Source organism: Elgaria multicarinata, chromosome 7 (genome assembly GCF_023053635.1).
Source record: "Elgaria multicarinata webbii isolate HBS135686 ecotype San Diego chromosome 7, rElgMul1.1.pri, whole genome shotgun sequence".
NCBI classification, from domain to species: Eukaryota; Metazoa; Chordata; class Lepidosauria; order Squamata; family Anguidae; genus Elgaria; species Elgaria multicarinata.
This window is the reverse complement of record NC_086177.1, coordinates 24,705,370-24,724,850: the sequence shown is the minus strand read 5'-3', so window position 1 is coordinate 24,724,850 and position 19,481 is coordinate 24,705,370.

The window sequence follows — 19,481 nt, the reverse complement described above, 5'->3', positions numbered from 1 at the left end:
GTCATTGTTATTATATTAATATCCCCCCATGGGCTCATTGTAAATCTTTTCCACTTCTCTAGATCTGTCAAGATGTAGGTATGATGTATGTATCTTTAGATTTTTCTCCACAGGGTAAATAGCAGCTCAGGGAAACATCAGGAAAACAGCACAGGGAAAAGTGGCAATCCCGGCTTCCCTTATGAAAATCCCCCCAGCCCCTTTTCATTTCCCTGTTTACAGTTTTCCCCCCCCCCACTCCCATCACATTTCTTTTGCCCCTAATCCTGTGGAATATGTTAGTCTGAGAAATAGTGACAAGGTGAAGGAAGCTTTATAGATAAGCAGAGATGTGAACTAGGCCTCAGTGGTACTACCTCAATGGATTATCTTAGGGATGGACAACTTGCGGCCACCCAGATGTTTCTGGACTGCAACCCCCATCATCTGCCATAATTAGCTCAAGATCTGTTACCGTCCAATAACATCTGGAGGGCCAAAAATTGCCAACTGTTGCTCTATCCACTACACCAGAGGTGGACAGAAGGTAAATCTACTTGTAGAGCTCTGGGTGATTTACACTAGATCAGGGATTCAGACTACTAATTCTTTAACAATAAAAGCAACAACATAACTCCCTTGCCACACTAAATTATACTACTGAAATGAAGAAATAACGAAGAGAGGGTGTTTTTTTTGTGTGTGTAGAAAGATTAAGAGTCCATTCTGTTCTGGAAGTCAAAACAAATTATAGGGCTCAGAATCCTTTAATTTTAGGTGTCTGGCTTTTGCACCAGGCTTCAGTTGTTGGATTTCAGGTTTATAGGTGTTGTTGTTGTTGTTTAAGTATAGCTTGCAAACAGCTATTCATTAATTTATTACACCCACATCCTAAATACTTTTAGGGGTGCAATCCTACCTTGATAGTCAGCAGCCTCCAAAGTCAGAGGCTGCCAAGTATCCAATGGAGGGTGGCCAGAGCCACCCTGCATTTATGCCTAGATAGGCAATTTCGCCCATCTAGGCATGATGTCTGGGAGGCAGACGGAAGGAGGCCAGGATGCACATAGGAAGCTGTGTAAAGCAGCTTCTGCAGTCTCCTCCCTTCTTCACCCCTGGGACTGCCCCCCTTTCTGCTCACATGGCACTCAGTTTTCAAGTGCAGAGACATCGCTGGCATGGCGAGATCCAAACTGGATATGAAGGGAGAGCGGAGGGGAGTGTGATTTGGGGGAACCAAAAAATCCTATGGCCCTCTAGACAATTTCTAGTGGGCCATAATATTGCACCCTTAGACACTATTCAGATATCATCAGAGTGGTATGGGAAAGATGTCTTTTGCCCCAGGTCTTGGAGTTCTAATAAAAACACACAAAATAGTTCACACAAACCTGAGGTCTACACACCCCTTCACTACAACACACTAGATCCATGAGAAGCAAGTGGTCCTTTCTTAAGATGAGAGAGAGAGAGAGAGAGAGAGAGAGAGAGAGAGAGAGAGAGAGAGAGAGAGAGAGAATCTTCATTGTATTTCAAGTCCTCACGGAGAATAGAGATATTAGCCTGATTTTGTTTTTCCCAATTTACTAGACCAATTCCTGGAGAATAATGACCTCCCGGTTGGTTATCCGCCTAGCTTGCCCTTTCACAGTACTGCTGTTGTTTCATGGGATGTGGAAGTGGAGGCAATAGGCTTTAAAATTAGTACCATGGTCTACTGAGATTAAAGTGACAGTTCCAGACCTTGAGAGTGTCATGCTGTGGAAAGTTTAGTAGGGAGATGGTGACAGTGTCGGATGATGCCATTGACAGAAACCGAGGACAGGGCAGGCTCCTGTCAGAGAAGGAAAGGCGAAAGATTTGTCCCGAGAGTCACCAGAGAGGCACTGAGGCAGAGTATCAAGGGAAACAAGAAAGGGTGGTGAGGAATAAAAGGACTTTGTTTCAGGTCTACAGAGGGAAGAAATGCCTGCGAGATTCAGTGGCAGATGAATAATTAGGCAGTATAGTGCTAATTGTACTCTCAGGAAAGCTCTGAAGTATAACTCTGAAAAGCAAATGTTTTTGCAATTGTAACACTTTCCCACTCTGCCATCTGCCATGTGGTTAGACCTTGGGGCCGAAGTCCAATGCTCCATAGCCCAGGGGAGCCCTGAATGAACACCCCAAGTGTGTCAGGTGATGGTCCAGCAACAAAGAAGCCTGCCTTCAGTACCTGGATTGGAATGCCAGGGGCCTCTGCAGCTGATGTTGCTCACCACTGCATCCGTCTGTCCTTCCTTCCTTCCTCCTTCTCCTTCTCCTCCTTCTTCTTTATGGTCAAGGGACAGCTGGTGAGGGTTATACATGGTTAGAGATGCTCCTCGTATGATTTTATTTACTTTAAAATACATTGCCCTGTTCTACAACAAACCAGTGCTTATTCCCAAGCAAATGTGTTTAGTCTCAAGACAGCAGAAACAAACTCCATTTATTCCTGTAGTCTGGATCAGTGCTGTGATTTCAGTGAATTTAAAATGTGCAACTGTACATTCTCTCTCTCTCTCTCTCTCTCTCTCTCTCTCTCTCTGTTGCTTTTTGTTTTAAATCAGGGTTGGCAAACAAGTGTCTGTCCGTTTGTTTGCTCAAATGGATCAGCAAAGAATAAACAGTACAAAACATAGAATGGCCGCAGGGGTGAGAGGATAAAAGTTAGTTGTGTGCTCCACATTTAGCTGTCTAAAGGGGTGTGTGTTGTGTGTTGTGTGTGCCTGCGTATGGATAGGACCAGTAAGTCCAGGGTCAGAAATGACCTAACTCCACCACTGTGTGTGAGTTGGGAAAAAATGCATAACATGGTACTGGGTGCAGAATTTATCTTCCTCAGAACCAGGTTCCATTTAAAACTGAGACTGAGTTCCTAGGCCTTATGAAGAGATGCTTGGACGTGCTGAAATTCAGAAGCCAGAGAGGGGGCTGAATAAACTTTCCACTGATGGCGGGTGGGAATTTAGGTCTGCTCTTAGCTTCTTTCCCTTCTCCATAACCAGCAAAACCATAGTAATTCATCAAAAATATGAAAAGTTAAGAATTATGCAAAACAAATCACTATATGCAAATTCCTTAATTGGAATAAATGGCAGAATTCAGGTTTCCTTGGTGTTGAATACAGATTGCCTGGGTGCAGAATATTTATATACTTTGAAAGGCTTAATATTAAGACCTGGATAAAAATGGACCATAGCACAGTGAGAGCACATGCCAAAACAGTCTCCAGGAAGAACTAGGAAAAAAATCTGCTGCAAGTCAATGTAGACAATACTGAGCTAAATGGACCCCTGGTCTGATTCATATAAAACAGCTTCCTATGCCTAGTCCTATGGACTGCTGAAGTAGCAAAGAAATGGCCAACATTAAATCCAGTGTCTGCTGTGCCAACATAATATTACACCTTTCAGACTTTGGAAGCATCATAAATTCACCACAGGGCATCATGTTGCTGCAACAGGATGAATTGATGCTACAGCACTGGCAATGCTCAGGATTTCCACATATATAAAGCTACTTTTTTACAGTATAATAGATTGACTCACATCTTTTGATTCTGTTATCATTTTTATGCAAACCTCTTGTTGGCATGGATGTGCAACCATGGGTATTTAACCACTCTTGAGGTCCTGGGAGCAAGGGAAATACTGCTTGCCTTGCTTCTTAATATGTATGTACCATTTACTTCTATGATACATTAGCCTGATTTCATGTGTCTTCCTAAATGAATCTTCCTTTTGTTTAACAGTTGTGGCCTCCCAGTTATTCAAGACTTTTGCCCACCACAAGCCAAATTGAACACACAGTGTTCCCAGTACAATATGGAGGAGAAAACGTGTGAGGAACAACTTTTCCCAACAATTCCAGGTCAATTACAACAAGTACGAAGCTCATTATATCTCAAGCAGAACATTCCTATTATGAATCACAAGATTATTGACACACCCACCCACCCAAACAATGTGCTCTTTTTGCAAACTTCAACAGTAGCATCAATACAATGAAGAGAATTTATAGTTTGAAATTCTACCTTCACAATTAGGAAAAATGAATTATTAGCCTTTTGTATTGTTTCCATAGCAGGGACTACTTTACAATCCTTGCATTATTCAACTTGCTGTCATGTTTTGCACGCATGTCCTGCTTGTGGGTTTCCTGGGGGCAACTGGTTAGCCACTGTGCAAACAGAAGGCTAGATGGACCCTTGGTTTGACCTAGCATGGCTCTTATGTTCTAATGATAGTGGGCTAATCAAGGCTACCTAATGATTTCCAAGTTGAACAGGGCTTTGAACTTCCTTCTTCCATGTTCAAGTCAAACACTCAGCCTCAGGCCCATATTGTCTCTGCAATTTATGTAGCCTCATAAGTTAGACATAATTTGTAAATAACTAACAGGAGCCCAGCCCAACAACCATCCTAAGCTTCAATTTCCTGAACAGAGAGTCAAACAATAAACAGGAAGTAAAATGCAAAGAATGTACCTTTAAGGAACAGTACAAAATTGCCTCTAAACTTCATATAAATTGTTTTGGAGAACACTTTGGAAACTCTGATATTTGCTTGTGCTTTTAGGTTTGTGAAATATACATTTTAGGAAGGATTTTATAGTAATCAGGGGGAAATAGATATTAAACTTTAATTTTATTCTGAAAAGTAACTGTGTAATCACTTCAGGGATATTGTTATTTATGTTATGCAAATTACATGCAAATAAGATTGCAGGAACCGTAAAAAAGGATTACTTACTTTTTGCTAAGTACTGCATAATTGTACAATTATTGTTTTCATATCTTGTGAAGTAAATCGTACCTAGATGTTGTTGTTGTTTAAAAATACATTGCTATATTAAAACACATTCATTCTATCACCTCATTTATAAATGTCTGTCAGGTATAATTATGTATTCTGGTAAATAAAACAATTAGTATGCAAAATGTCAAAGTCACATTGTTCTATTTTTGCAGAGGAGTTTTCAGTCAAGAGAGGACCACTTGTGAGGGAAAAATATAGGAGGCTAAGCTAGGCTGTTTCCAGGATTCAGCAACACAACACAGTGCAAAATGACTGTGTTAGGGTGACCATATAAAAGGAGGACAGGGCTCCTGTATCTTTAACAGTTGCATAGAAAAGGGAATTTCAGCAGGTGTCATTTGTATATATGGAGAACCTGGTGAAATTCCCTCTTCATCACAACAGTTAAAGCTGTAGGAGCTATACTAGCGTGACCAGATTTAAAAGAGGGAAGGGCACCTGCAGCTTTAACTGTGATGAAGAGGAAATTTCACCACATTCCCCATATATACAAATGACCCCTGCTGAAATTCCCTTTTCAATACAACTGTTAAAGGTACAGGAGCCCTGTCCTCCTTTTCATATGGTCACCCTAGACTGTGTGGAATGGCATTGTACAGTAGAAAAGACTGGGAGAGGATTTCCAAGATGGAGGGTGTGTCTACACTGATGCCTGTCTAGGCCACTGACTGCTTCAATGAAATGTACTCTGTTATTTGCTTACGACAGCCACCCCCCAACCTGATCCCTCCCAGCTGTTTTGGAATACAACCCCCAGCATTGTTTACCATTGGCCATGCTAGCTGGGACTGATGGGAGTTGAAGTCCAGAAACTGGAAAGTGTAAGGCTGGGGAAGTCTGGCCTATGGAGGTTTCAGCAATGGGAAAGGAGAGCAGAGCAACACGCGAAAATACATTTGGGGCACCTCAGTCCAAATCCTCACCTAATGCTTTCTCTTGTGAAACAATACTGGAAATAACAATGTAATCCTAATGGATATTAAAAACCCTGATAGCAGCCTTTTGCCTACTTTGATATTTTGGATTATAAAAAGCTTCATGAGAAAGTGATGAACAACTGGATTAGATGACTGCTGGAGAAGCCAGTGTCACTTTGGCAAGATCTGTGCATATCATTGGATTGCCCAAAGTTCTTGACATTGCTGCTGAGTCTGGTGTGAGTTTCTTTCTCCTTAGCACAATTTAGACACCCACCTACCCTCAGACTCATGCTGAGCTTGTGTATTACCATTATAGACATGGACTAAGCTTCTGGTGCCTGAGGTTCCCTGGCATTATCTCATCTGATTCCCAGCCTGGAATGAAGTAGATTACTCTGGTGTGTGTGTGTGTGTGTGTGTGTGTGTGTGTGTGTGCATGCGCGCACGTGTGTGTGTGCGTGTTTGGACTGAAGCCACAGCAGCCAAATACAGGTTAAGAATCTCACAGTGAAATTGCCCAAATTGCCATACTGTCTACACACGTTTCTTCTTTTTTGCTGTTGGTTATTTTAATAATCCATTTCCACCATGGGCAGCCCAAGACATTTTTTTGCTGGTTCCAAAAAGTCCAATAGTACTCCTCCCACTAATTAAATTGGAGCACAATCCACTGGGAAGTTCTCCTGCACAAGTCTCCTTGTAATGAACAGGACCTTCCCAAGATCAATATTCAAATGGCACCACTCCCTCTCACTAATAGTTAACACAACACACAATCAATTCAGTGAAAAGAATGGAAGATGCGCAATCTCATAATAAATATATTAATAGATGGAGGAGATGGAGATTCTTCACAAATTGCCTAACAAATTGCCTTGTATCTCAGAGATACAAGGCCCAGCACTACCCTTAAGTTGAATTATTTGGTGTCATTCCTATGTAATATCAGCAGCACACCCATGTAGGGATGTCCGAATTTTGTGAAATCCATTCTGTGTGTGTTTCGTGGATTGTGCGGTGTCATTAGTTCCGGCATCCATTCACAGATGGATTCAATTTTTCACCCCGTTATGAGGAAAAATGTGCAAACAATTCCATAATTTTTTTAATAAAAATTTATAAAATGTAATAAATAAATGAATTATAAAAATTTACTCAATTTTTGTCAGTATGTATTGTTGCCCATTCCATCCCACTTTTCCCCACATATATTTTTGAGCATGGCATATGTCTCAGAAGGAATTTGTGTATTTACCTGTGAATGAATTTGTGTACAATTGCAGGAAGTAAAAAAATAATGTTCCATAAGTTCGCAAACCTCACACTGCCTGGGGAGGCAGGTCTGCCATGGATTCTACAGGTCAAATTCTTAGAAATCCAAGCAGAGTGGTAAAGCAGCAGTTTCTGCAGCTGAAACTCTCCCCATGGCATGAGTTTGATCCCAGCGGAAGCTGGTTTCAGGCAGCTGGCTTGGGTCGACTCAGCCTTCCATCCTCCTGAGGTTGGTAAAATGAGTACCCAGTTAGCTGTGGGAAAGGTAATAACGGCCGGGGAAGGCAATGGCAAAGCACCCCGCTATAAGGCCTGCCAAGAAAACGTCAGCGAAAGCTGGCATCCCTCCAAGAGTCAGTAATGACTCAGTGCTTGCACGAGAGGTTCCTTTCCTACCTGAATTGCTCCAGCATCTTTACATCCAACATACTAATGTAAGTTGAGAACATTATGAACAACAATGCTGAAGGTCTTTGAAACATTTGAAATAAACAAAATTGCCTGGGAGTTAAAGAAAGAGACAAAACTGAAGAAAGGCCGCTCAGCAGTCTAGCCCTCATGTAGAGATCAACAAAGTGACAACTGGTCTGACACAGCTTTCAGTCAGGCTTAATGGACAAAGGTCCCGCTGAGGTAACAGACCTCCAGAGAATACCCATTGAGTCTAAGTGCCACAGAGGAAGACACCGGGGTCCCCTTGAGGAAAAACATCACATCACAGCTTCAAGCAACCGAGAAAATGGGTGACGAGCTTGTGGGGGATGATCAGTGAGCTTACATGAAAATTGCAAAGATACTTCTAAAAAAAGAATAAATAATTGTATTTTCTTCTGTGAAAGAAGAAAAGCCTAGTTCTAAGCTAGGCTCTTAGAACTCCGGAAAATACATGCTTCCAATTTTCAGGAGGCAACTACATTTTGGGAGCTTAAGGAAAACTCAGATTGAAGCCTTGTCCACATGAACAGTGGACCCAGGTTTATACATCTCAAATCTCTCCATGTGGCACAGCCCCCTGCAAGTAGATTTTTGTAAGAATGGGATCTCAGGGAGTGTTGGTGTGAAGCCCTGCAGTTCATACCATTGCGTGTGCCCTGTATGCCGGAGCAATGAAAAGTTCCAGTATTTACCAGGGCTCGATTTCCTTTTGATGGAGAGAACACCAATGTACTGTCATGATATTTGAGTTTATTTATTGTTGAATATAGAGGGTAGAAGTAAACAGTTCAACACCTCAGCAGCAAAATCCATTGCCCCAGTACCCCCAAGTTGCCATTAGACTAAACGAGCTCAAAATGATCTCTCACTTTCTGTTGCCTCCTTGCCGGCCTTTAGTTTCCAAAGTACGCAATGCAGTTTCTGGATTGTAGTTAAATTGTTTTCAGCTGTTTACATTGTTTTACTTTTTCTATGTTAAATTTTTTAGACTGTTTTTATCACGTTGTATTTTGTATTTTTAGGAATTGTTGTAAACTGTCCACAAATCTTCAGCTATGGGGCAGTATAAAAATGAAATAAATAAATTGTACTTCTTAGAGTAGACCCATTGGAATGAACGGGACTTCTGTCAGACTAATTGGATGCAACCCATTGGCCCCATTCAGAAGACACCTCAAACCTTGGCTTTAACCATGGTGGTTAAGCCAGAAAGCTGGGCTTTGTTCAGAAGACACCTTAAACCATGGCTTTAACTATGATGATTAAGGCAAAATGCCTTATTCACTGTGGTAAAAGCCATGGTTTAAGGTGTCTTCTGAATGAGGCCTATGAGTGGCTGTTTACTTCAATTTAGGAATGATGAATCAATCTAGTTCTGCTCCATGTAAGTTTCACAAATAAATTTGTTCCATCCAATTTCTGCATCGGCGTGCAAATATCACACACACAAATTTTGTTCATGCAATTACCCTTAACGTACACAATTCGTAGACAACTTACCCTGATACATGCATTTGTTCTATGCAACTTTTCCTAATATAAACTTTTTTGTATGTTTTTTTGTGCCAAGATGTTGGATAGGTATAGGTCTTCTGAACAGGGCCACCGAATACAACTCTGTCTTTTGTTCCTTTCCACAGACATACATAAATGAAGATTACATCACCATTAGCTCTCTCTCTCTCTGTGTGTGTGTGTGTGTGTGAAGAATCTCCCCTACCCCCTTCTCTGATCAGGTTCATCTAACAGTTAGCTCCCTTTGGAAGACATCACCTGATTTATTTATTTATTTATTTATTTATTTATTTATTTATTACATTTCTACAGCTGAAGCTTTCTAGTTGGTTATCCTAGGACATTAACATTTATTTCATAAATCCAAGACTCTATCCAGGTATTAACTTAAAGCAAACCAACAGTGAAAGTCCTATTCCCATAGTAATGGCATAGCAAATATGTAACACTATATTAGTGACAATGTGAAGCAGTAGGGAAATTAAAGTATGAACCAGGGATAACTATGTAGCATCAGTGGGAAAAGGTAGTTGAACATTCTTCACCTGCCAGGTTCCCCAGTGGAGTTGTGTGAACTGGACACTTCTAGGATTCCAAAAGTGATGTCTGTGGTGGGGTCCTAAAAAGATAATAGATAGATGCTGTGCATAGTGACTGGCCTACATTGAAAATTAGCATGTGCAGACCTTTCCACTGGTTATCGGGGTTAGCTCCAGGTTTTGTCCACCATGGACAGGAGAGCTGACTTTGGCCCCTCACCATGCACACACCGTCCCGGGCAGAGATTGCAGAGAGGGTGGGTGATACAGATAATACACACACAATTTATTCACAATAATTTTTGTAAAAGTGCAAGCGTACCTTTAGACAAGGTAAAATGGCAGACAACCTTAGGTGGCAGATTTGGTGCACCATTAAAGGCAATTATTCAGTTTAATATACTCATGGTGGCAAATGGACCCAGATTTGCACAGGTTGGAATAATAATAATAAATAATAATAATAAATTTATTTCTTACCTGCCTCTCCCTTTGGATCGAGGCAGGGAACAACATTAAAACAGGAATAAATACATCTTAAGAATTCTTGATTTTACATTGATCTGGATAGGCCTGCTGGAAAAGGCTAGTCTTTAAAGCTGCCTTAAAATCACACAGAGAGTTAATTTTACAAATCTCCTCCAGCAGGCCATTCCACAATCTGGGGGCGACAGAAGGAGAGGTCCTGTGGGAAACTGATGTCAGCCTAATTTTAGCTGACTGAAGTAAGTTCACCCCAGAGGACCTGAGTGTGGGGGGCAGACTATATAGCCCTTAGTTTGATTCAGCAAAGCCTTCAAACAAACGTACACTGCTGTCAGAGTCGGACCAATTTTGCCCACCCCATCTGAGTGAAGCCATGCCCATTGGAGCCCCTAGGCATGGTCACTGCCATGGTGCATCCCTATAGCCCTGTCAACTCCATTCTTTTGAGGGAGAGCTGCTTCATGGCAGGGTGGAGAAGGCAAGCATGTAACTCTGTCCCTCAGCCTCCTAAGGTATATGTTGGTTTGGGAAGTCTACTTCTAGTGGTTGAAGATGTGACTGCAGGCTTTAACCACATTGTCCTATTTAAATTCATTAAATTTATTAATCTGTTTTAATAACAGATGACAAAATTACTCTGAGTGTACACCCCTTATAGGCCCGTTAATATGCATGCCAAGTTTCTGGTGTCTAGGTTTCATTATATTGGCACTATGATGCTGATGGACAGACAGACATTCTCTTTCAGTATTATAGATTTGTATTACCATGGGACAATGCTATTTAGATGTTATACCTCATGCATCCAAATCTCCAGGGCTATCTCTGGACCTCACTAAAGTTGCATTTAAAGCCTCATGCACAGCCATAATTAACAAAAACAGGTACAAAGAGAAAACTGTGTGCTCAGAAGACCCACTGAAATCAAAGAAACTTAAGTATGCAGCCAAGCACTTAAATCACATAGATTTAAATTATCCTTAAAGAGACTAAGGCTGTTGCTAGACGAGGAGTTAGCCCGGTGTGAGGCCCGGTCTCCCTGCTGTGCATCCAGATGACGCACAGGGGATCCCGGGGTCAGGCCAGGCTAATCCTCCCTTGACCCAGGATAACCGGATGCGCTTATGGCCGGGCTTTTCCACAGCCCCGGGCTGAGGCCAGGGCTACGGAAGGTCTAGCAGGGTCTGTGGCTTTTGCCAGCTGCTCGCTTACTCGTGAGTAGCTGGGAGAAGCCGTGCACTGGGTACAGCATTCCATAGGAGTGCTGTGCCCATCGGGCCAGGGGGGGAAATCACGGACAGGGGCGCACGGAGGGGGCATCGGACACGATGAGTGGGCAGGGGGCGGGCATGGCGAGCGGGGACATGGCGAGCGGGTGAGTGGGTGAGCATGGCGAGCGGGGACATGACGAGCGGGCAGGGAGCCGGCATGGCGAGCGGGGGAGGACAGGCAAGTGAGCGGGCAGGGGGGCATCAGACATTGTGGGGGAAATCAGGGGCAGGGGGAGTGGGGAACCCTTTATTTTTTAAAAAAAAAACAGCCTTACCTTTTCCGTTGGTGTGCTCCTGCGCACATGGCCCTTTAAGTTAAAAAAAATGGCGAACGCGACAGGGCTTTCCCTTACCCCGTCACGTGTTATGTGTGGAAAGGGCGATGGCCCACGTTAGCTGTAGCACGGCGTCGCCCCTACTCCCCACCGGATTATCAGGTAGGTCTAGCAAGGCCCTGAGTTTCAAAAAGTTATGGAAACACGTTTAAGCCTTACAGGCATTTGTGTTGTACTTTTCAGAAATAATCACATAGAGATGAGTGAACTGGTGATTGTTGAAATGTTCTATTTGAAGCCTTGCTCCAAGTTTTTGTTCTTGATCTAATTTTCGCTCGTTTGAACAAGGAAAGTGTGTATTTCAAACAGGAAAAGTACACACTTCTCCCATTGATTGAAACATGAAAATGTGCACTTTTTGGAAAAGGTTAATTTCGGATTGCAAAAATGAACAAACACATTTTTCAAATGTGACTGCAAGTGTGAGAAACTGAGATGTTTTCTTGGGGGTGGGGGGAGTGCTCCCGCTCTGATTTGCATTCAGGGTGCAAATAAGACAAGCTCCCAGGATTTGTGAAAAGAGATGAAATTCTTATACATCTCTTAAAACACATGGAATGTTGCTTCACTCACCTAAGTATGGAAGTAGTTCTCTAGTGTAATTCCCATTTGGGTATTATGCAGGAGCCAAGCTTGGCTGACTGCTTTCAGTGCGGCCTATTCGGACTACTGCAAGGATTAGAATTCAAAGTATTTTGCAAGGTTGTATCCAATAAAGGCTTAAAAAAAGATTACGTCGAATTACATTCATGAGTTGTCTGTTCTGAACTTTGGGAAAGGCTGTATTATCATTTTCATTTCCAAGTGCCTCTCTTCCTGGGAATTCTGAAATACCCAGTAATGAAATCTGTTCATACAACACAGCTAGCCTAGTTTGGCACACCCAGGAAGATTTGACCTGCTCAAATATGGTTTAGGCCGCTGAACCTCTGGGTTTTGCTGACTTGTATGAAACCTCTGAAGCTAAAGCTCCTCTCCACCGTGCCTGGGTCCAGCTCCAGCTGAGAGCCCCCTCCCTCCTGCTACCAACTGTCTCTGCAGAGGCCACCAGTGAGGGAGGAAGCAGCAGCCAGGCACCTCTCCACCGTGCCTGGGTCCAGCTCTAGCTGAGAGCCCCCTCCCTCCTGCTGTCAACTGTAACTGCTGAACTTTGCAACTAAGATTGTAGTGCCTGAATTTGCTTTCCTTTCCCCCCTCCTCCTCCTCCCTCCCAATCCCCTTTCCTTTTGTGTCATGTCTTTTAGATTGTAAGCCTGTGGGCAGGGACTGTCAAGAAATACTTTTGTAAGCCGTCGTGAGAGCCTTTTTTGGCTGAATGGCGGCATAAAAACCCTTAAATAAATAAATAAATAAATAAAGCTTGCTCCCGGGTTAGTCTGTTACCTCTACCATTATGGTTATATCCATCTACTGCTCTCCAAAGTGCTGAACTATCCTTTTTAGAAAGGCTACTCCAATTGACACTTTGGAATTTGCCTTTAATCTGGACTCTCACTCATACTAAGTTCTAAAAATGCACGCCAGGCTGTGCAATTAGGAGGACAGATACCAACTCATTCCATAACATTACTACTATCACACACACACACACACACACACACACACACACAGAGGATGCTGTGAGCAACCAACCATCCCCCACTGCTTCCATGCCCCTGAACCCCATCATGTGCCCAAGAACTCACAAGGCCCCCACTGGTGCTCTGCAAATGATAGCCCTGGCTGCCTAAATTATGCACTCCCCCCCTGTGTTAATGGTGGATGCTATTAAGGTATTAGGGGGAAGTGTGCAATTTCCAGAGCTTCCAGAAATCACAGACTCACCCACCCACCCACTGTGTCAATAGCAACCATACCAACCCTTGATTTAATGGGGGTTTTATGGGTGTCATTGATGCAACGGGAGAAGTGCACAATTTCTGGAGCCACTTCCCCTGCTGCATTAATGACAGCTACCATTAACACAAAGGGGGAAGCCTGTGGTTTCGACAGCCAGGGTGGGCGGTGGCTTAACAAACCTCGGAAGAGGCTTGTGCGGCCTGACGAGTGGGGGACAGATAGCGGAGGCGATCGGCATGTATCCACCAAGGAGAGTGCAGGTAATTTTGTTCTCCCTAACACACACACAAACACAAACACACACACACACACACACACATTTACAAACTAGCCTTTCCCCCTACATTTGGCCTAAACACCCAGATTTGCCCTGCTTTGATGGACTGTAGCACCGTTGGCTCCATAGATAGTCAAGTAATGATGTTTCTGTTGGAACCCGTATTTCCTAGCAGAGAAATATGAACCACTGGGATTCATGGTCTTTGTCTAAAACACCAGGTGAGCATTGCAACCCCAGAACAATGGAAGGGATTGCAAAATTTGGAAAAGTGTGAATATCAAGTACATGAATATCACATATTAGTATGGAAAGTGGGAATCAGGTAAATTTGCATTATAATGTGAACCATACTTCCCCCCCCACCCCTAATGCACCTCTTTCTCTCTGTCTGTCTCCTTTGCCCTGGACCTGAAAGCAAACCTAAGTCATGCTAAATCAAAACTGTCAGCAGCTATCCACTTATAAGATAAAAACGGAAAAGCACCGATTTATAAGTTACCCAACTCAGCATTTGACTGACAACGCAAACAGGGACTCTGCAGGGAAATAGCCAACAAGCATCTCTGGCATGCTATTGTAACACAACAAAAGTCTCTGGGTTGTTTTAAACCACAGAGTTTTGAAAACATAATTTAACCCCAATACAGTTGCTCATAGGAGATCAGCCTGTCTTATTCTATCCTTGCTCATAAGAGTTAGCAGGGTGGAAGATGGATCAGGGAGCCTACTTTCAGGCCTCTCTGCATTAACAGACCAAAGCCTTAGCTAGACGGTCATCCCTGCCTACTCCCAGGATCCCCTGTGGCCACAGCTAGACCTAAGGTTTATCCTGGTATCATCCAGGGTTCACCCTTGCCTGAGCACTGGATCCTCTGTGTGTCACCTAGATGAACAGGTTTGACCCCTGGACAATCCAGGGATAAACCTTAGGTCTAGCTATAGCCTGAGTGTCATTTACATGAACAGGGATGACCCCGGGACAATCCCAGGATAAACCCTAGGTCTAGCTAAGGCTCCAGAGTGGGGTGCTTCCTTGTCTTCTAAAATGTAGCAATGCCTCAAAATCTCAGTGACCCTGCTTGGACAACATGCTAAACCACGGTGGTTAAGCATTTTGAGTTAAACTTTATGGCTTAGTGTGTTGTGTGAACCATTCCTAACCATGGTGGCTACATAACCATGGTTTAAGCACACTCACTAACCATTTGCTGCAAAAGGTATAGCTTAGCACATTGTCTGAACAGGCTCCCAAAATTGGAGAGGTCTCAAAAGAGAGAGGAAGCGGTTGGATGCTCACAGCTACTTTTACTATTTTAAATGTAGGGGCCCGATTTTAAAATATGGTAAAGGTCCAGCCTGGATGGATAGCATGGTTGTGAACATGTTTGCACGAATCAAATATATGATGCATTTGCAACTTCAGGAATGACTCATACTATACACCCAACTCTCTCTCACACACACATACATCCTGTCATTGTTTGGATGTTTGGAAAGGTCAACTATTTTATTTTTTAGTCAGTGAGGGGAAAAGGAAGAAAACTACCTCCCATCAACTTGAGGGATTAAATAGGTTATGCTGCTGGCTGGCTTCATTGTGGATTGGATCATTTCATTTATTACTGTGGCATTTCCACTGGAATACATCAAGATGAGAGTTTCATATGTGGAATATTGAAGCTGGCATAATTTGAACAGGGCAAAACTTCTTAAAGCTACAAAGAAGTAGAAAGAGCCAAGCAGTTTACAGAAAGGCCAGGGTGATTTGATTAGTTTACGTAATGAGGTCTAGGGCTCTGTCATTTAGCCAGGCATTCCACTTTGTCACCCAGTAAAGAGAGATGGAAAAAATGGCCTAGAGCTAGTAGAAAGGGACTCATGTTTCCCCAAGCAACATAGCTCATTAACCTTAAAATCTCCTGACTTAAAAGAAGGAAACTCAGTCAGCTAGTGTGGTCTCTAAGAATAGGAGAACCTGTGGCTTTTGAGCTAGCCTAAATTCTCCAAAGCTGACTTTGAAGCTTGTTTCAGCTAGCTTCCATTTTCATTTTTGACCAGGGTTTTTATTTTGCTTGTTTGAATGACGAAAGTGCATTTCAGCTGGGAGAAATGCACATTTCCCTGCTTTTTTTAAAAAAAATGCACTTTCTCCCAGTGACTAAAGACAAAAATATGTTTGTTTTTTTTAAATGTAGATTTCAAAACCCACATTTTAGAAAATATCCATGTCGTAGCTAATTTACTAATTTGGAAACATTTCTCAGAAAAAAAGATTCTCCTGTTCATGTCCAGTATTGCAAAGAGACCATGTTAGCATTATTTGTGACCAGAAATGAAATCTCATCCATAGACTTTGGTTATGAAGTCTTCCATAGACTTTAGTTATAGTTTGAAGATTTTCCCCAAATTCATAAATGCGTACATTCATTTCGTTTTGTTTTGATTAAGCGTGGTGGGATGCACATGTTGGGTATCTATTATCCAATGCCTTTGTGCTTACAGAGGTCTAAACCAAATTTCAGCCATTTTGAGAAGAGCGGGGGATGGGACAAATGGGAGCCATTTCTTCAGAGCACAGGCTGGAATAGAGGGAAAGGGACGTTTATGGTGATACGTTCATATATTTCCTTCAAATGGTGCTGCTTCAGGGGGAGAAACGCTGTTCCACCAAGGGTGAGCTATTCCACCTCCCCCCACAGCACCTGGAGACTTTAAAAGCAAGGCTGGAGCTGACGTTTGGGAGGTGCTGCTTCAGGGGGAGAAACATTCCAAACAAGTTATTTTCCCCCCCTTATCTGCTCTGTTTTGCTGTAAATTTTTATTTTGTATACTTGGAATATTATTGTGATATTGTTGATTAATATACTGTTAAATATTGTTGTAGTTTTACTTTTTGTAAACCACCCAGAGAGCGTCGGCTATTGGGCGGTATAAAAATGTAATAAATGTAAATGTAATGTAATGTAAATGTAATACCTGCCCCGTGGTATTGAGAAGGTTAAGCCACCACTGCCGATGTACAAAATGGACATAATTTTTATTTATTTTTATTTTTTATGATTAGCGTGCTTCAGTGACAGCAATTGTAAAGGTCCTAGAACAGGATGTATATTTATTTTTCCCTATCCCCCCCTCATGTCTCCATTTTGAAACTCACTGAAAATCATTTCGACAACACCAGAATCCTAATGATGATTCCTTGCCTCTGTCACCTGTGGTATAGAAGATGTAAAGTAAATAGGCCATGATGAAGTGCTGCTGTCATTCATCCAACCTAAAAGGCAGATGTCTTGATGGAAACATCTTCAGGGCATGCCACTAACCCATATCAAACTATGGTGTGACAGGCAGAGCAAAACTCACAGGAGAATACAAGGAAAGGAGAAAGTTGTCATAAAGAAAAGTGAGGAGATGATAAAAAGCTGGGAGAAATAAAAACAAAGCAGGGGGGCAGAGAGTGGGGAAAAAAGTGAATTAAGGGAAAGAGGGACAAGGTAGAGAAAATACAATAAAAACTTAGAAAAGATTTAGAGGAAATAAAATGGAAAGACTCACATATCGATCTGGTTCACACAACATGGCAACAACCCAACATGGCGGCTTGCCATGATGTCCGAATCCAGCCTGGTTTTGGCAGGGTGGCATATTTTTCATGAACAAGTCATCCTGTGAACGCTTGGCTTGTTGGGTTGTTAAGGGGGGGTATTTTCAGTGTGGTTTGTCATGACATCTGACTTCAGCTGGGTGGATTCTGCATAGCTTGTGTGAAAGGCCTACGGTGGCACTTGGCAAGAGCAGCCAAAAAACTTGACCACTCCCTGCAGTGCCTTCTGCCCCTCCTCCTCCAGATTCATTTGACAGAGACTGGCATTATTCTCTTGTGAGCCAGGTTAGCACAGCTATTCATTTTCTCATGATTGCCTGTGGATAAGCATGTGAACCCCCAATTTGGGACTGCAGCAATTTCAGAGAGAAGGGTTGAAGCATCTGCCGTCTTCTTTTCATGCTGAAATCCTCCCTACACAAAGAATGTTTTATTTTTTTACAAAAAGTATCATCCCCTCCCCTTTTTAACCATTCCCTGTGGGGGTGGGGGTGGGATTTCAGTACGAAAACAGGAAGGGACACTGAAACCCTCCTCTTGAATCACCATGGTCCTGAACTAGGGATGCATATGTTTACCAAGAGTTAAGTCAAATCACACATTGCAATATAGGAAGGAAATGAGCTGTGAGGAGCAAAGTAGGAGACTTTTTTTAAGTGCTAAAGAAAGAAAATTAATAAAACCCTTAGCCCTGAAAATTAAGGTAACCCCCCTCCACCCAATCCAGTCTGAAGATAAGGCATATGTATTTCAACTATTTATATGTGGATTTTGTAAAATCTGCTCTGTCTCTCTATTTCATGGATTGTCAGGTACCTTTCATTCCATTGTATTCTCATTGATGGAACTGGATTTTCTCAGATTTCTGAATTTCTGCAAATTTGCACTTGCAAAGATGTGCAATCCTCAAAATGTGCAAATTGCCCCCCAAACACACATTTTCATGCTTTATTCTAGGGGGGGGGGGGAATGGCTGCTGCCTCTTTATTTTATATATTTTTCTACAACAAAATTTGCACAAAATTCCGGAAAGTTAAAAACCAGTCGGCAAGTCCACGGTACCCATGTGACTCAGGAAAAGCCGGTCTGTGGCAAAATCTTCAGCTCAGTTTCATAGAAATCTAAACTCATTTGATCCTGTTTGTGCACAGTTCTAATAATAATAAAAAAACAAGCACACATGAATATATCACATGCTTACACACATTTAGATTGACAGTAAGATTCAGCAAACAACTAAAAGTTTGGAATTTAGGGTGCTAAGAGTTATAGGATTTGTTTCTCTCTTGCACACAAAAGAGTAACAAAAAGATTCATGTTCAGAACAAAATGCTAGTGCAGTGATGCAGTTCTCATGTTGAAAAGCTGGCATGCCTCATGGGTGACAATAAATTCCCAAGCTAAATATGCTAAGCTTTAAGGGACATGTTCATGAATCAAGCCAGGCTGTGTCATGTAGCTCTCAAGGTATCTTTGTATAAACCGACAATATCCTTTAAAGCTGCCTTTATTGTAACTAATTTTGATTTTCTGATTTAAATCAGCTTCAATGTGCCACATGCATGCTATGCACAATTGTCTTTAAGATATTAAGCACCTTTCCTTAAAATGCTTTCCCACAGCAAAACTGGAAGCTGTATGCTAAATATCAGGGCCAGAGAGAATCCAGACCCAAATCTTGCAGTAGAGCCAGGCTGACAACCCCCCCCCCAATTCTGTAATCCCATTCACAAATTGCAAAAATGGGCGGGGGGGGGGGACATGTGTTCATTCAGGGATTCAAGGGGATTGTGCACCAACGTGGAAGAAAAATGTGAGGCACAGATGTCGGGGTAAATTTGGGCCAGAATTTATTTTACTGTTTACAATAAAATGATCTGCAGCAAGTTCTACTGGGAATTAATTGAGGCAGGGGTCCCTTGAAGTTCTCCTAGAGAAGCAAAGTTATGGACAAGTCATCCATATCCCAAGTGCAAGCCATACTTTACAGCTTTGAGGGAGGCCTTACTAGCTCTGCAAGCACCAAGATGTTAAGTATATTATCACTGTTCCTTTCATTTAAGGCTGTAATCCCCAGAAACTAGAGGACAATTTTGGGGAACCACCTTTAACCATAAAGGTGTTCACCTGTCATGACTGGGTCTGTTCCCCTTAGGCTTGGGGGA